At 39.3% G+C, this 2,394-nt stretch overlaps 1 pseudogene; it reads left to right on the top strand.

The window, feature by feature from the left end:
* Positions 1-56: 56 nt before the first annotated feature.
* LOC102474407 (cytochrome c oxidase subunit 7A-related protein, mitochondrial pseudogene) lies at positions 57-401 on the top strand (annotated as a pseudogene).
* The last annotated feature ends 1,993 nt before the right edge of the window (positions 402-2,394 follow it).

Here is a 2,394-nt window from a genome sequence, read left to right as displayed (position 1 = left end):
CCTGCTCTGGGGCGGTCGCTTAGGTAGTGGCTGTGGGAAGTCAGGCTCCAGGCATCATGTACTACAAGTTTAGTGGCTTCATGCAGAAGTTGGCGGGAGCATGGGCTTCAGATGCCTATAGTCCACAGGGATTAAAGCCTGTGGCTTCTGCAGACCCACCACCTATCATATTTGCCACACCAACTAAACTGACCTCTAATTCCACTGTATCTGATTATACTGGGAAAAACAAAGTTCCAGAGCTACAGAAGATTTTCCAGAAATCCAATGGCGTGCCCATCCACTTGAAACGAGGTCTGCCTGACCAAATGCTTTACCGGACCACCATGGCACTGACTACAGGAGGGATCATCTACTGTCTGATCACACTCTACATAACTTCAAAGCCCAGAAATAAATGAGATAGGCTGCAGAGGATGGGTTTGCTTTTTGGCATAGACCCTTTTGATTTATTTATTTTTCATGGTTTCTATTATTATTACTATTTTTAATTTGGATGGTCTGCTTAATGTTTTTGCAAGAAAGATAGGAAGATACGAAGACATTATTTTCATTTGTTTATGAAATGCATATGGCATGTCAGAGCTCATTGGACAGTTAGAACTATTGTTAGAACAAAACATGCTGTGCTCTGTGTTTGGGCTTCTGATTTCCCTGGAGGTTTTGGATGAAGGTTGCACACAGGCTCATTAATGTCAGGCTGTGCAGAGGACCTTGGGGATTTGGGGTTGTGTTTTTGAGCCTGGGGTGCAGAAGGCTTTCTGGATTTGAATGTGACTGGGGAGAGAAGACAGAAGCCAAGGCCAGATGCATGAAATGAGGGGTTCGAGTTCGTAGTCAGCTTGGGGATTCTTCCATCTTGCAGTAAAAATGTTGATAGAAATTATTTTCATTCTGCCTCTGTTTAATACCAGGTAGTTTGTTTCAAAGGATTGTTTGCCTCATCAAAGCTCTTTTGTGAGATTTTCTGTGTACCTGATGTGCATTTATTCCACCCTGGGAACAGAGAACAACCTGTTTAGTGTTGCACTCTAGACCAGTGTCTGTCATGTTAAGTAGGTGTGCCATGAATTCTCCATTATGTTTTAAAAATGTTATGGCTTTAAATTATGACTTGTTTTGATTGTGGAATAAATACATGAATGAAGGAAAAAAGACATGGCATACTGCTTTATAGTAAATATTTAATAACTAGGAAGAGTACACTCTAAAATAATGATACAAGGAACCAGCAGTTAGCGTAATGGCTATGTCACTGGACTCCCACGTAGTCAACCGCGGTTCACGTCTCGGACCTGGGCTTAAACTCACACCAGACATGTGTGCATGCATGCCCAAGATCCCGAGAGGAGAATGGAGGAGAAGGGATTGTGATGTGGCCATCTCCTCTGGGGGGTGATTTCTCACTTTCTGTCTCTATGTCTCTCTCTGTCTGTCTGGCGAGCGCACGCACCCTATAGTGAAAACCTCTCCAAAATAATAATAATAATGATACAAAAGTATATAGACAAGTAAAAGAGTTATTATCATTATCAAAATTACTTACTGTTCTTAGTTTTATGTTCTACATATTTATATAACTGGCATCAGAGTAGGTGTGTTTAAAACCGCATCACTACAAACATGTGAATAATATGTGCTCTATAACATTACAAAGGTTATAACAGCAGGTGGTAGGAAGTTTTCAGCTCTACCATAATCTAAAGGGCAGCATCATCATACATGCAAGTACACTGCTGACTCAAATGCTATTAGGAAGAGCTTAGGAAAAAAAATTTGGGGAAAAACAGAGGTAAGACATTTGTGGGACACAGATATGGTTTATTATTTGTTGATGAGGATGTGCATAGTATTCTCAACTGGGCTGGACTGAGGTATATATCATTCTGGGTAAAGTCTCTTTACAATCTAAATGATGTATAGCAATTAAATGTATAAATAATAATAATAATAAATAAATAAATGTAGTCAGAATCACTCAAAAAAAAAAAAGAAATGCTACTAGGTAGTGCATGACTGTATTTGTGAGAAAATATGACTTGTGCGATCTGCAGTACAACCTACAGATACAGAGTAGCTTAGAGAATGAAGTAAGAGAGTTACTTGAGAACCCGCATTACATTCTATCCTCCACCTGCTCCAGGACTTACCCAATTGAAGATGTCAAAAAGTGTCTGAGACTACAATATTTTAAAAACTCCTTAAAAAACCTATGGACTAATCTGAGTTTAAGCCATCAGTGACCATGATCACTGCAGAATACTAGGTGTTTATTTGCAGATTAGGTTTGAAATACTGTCCACTCCATTATGTATGTGATTATATAAAATTCGTTCAGGCTTCATATCCGTTGAGAATAGCATTTTTTTTTTCCCTAAGGCCAAGTCAAATTGT

This window comes from Tupaia chinensis, unplaced genomic scaffold, assembly GCF_000334495.1.
Source record: "Tupaia chinensis unplaced genomic scaffold, TupChi_1.0 Scaffold146261_1, whole genome shotgun sequence".
Classification (NCBI taxonomy): Eukaryota; Metazoa; Chordata; class Mammalia; order Scandentia; family Tupaiidae; genus Tupaia; species Tupaia belangeri.
Note: the sequence above shows the minus strand (reverse complement) of the source record. Positions and strands in the feature narration are given on the sequence as shown.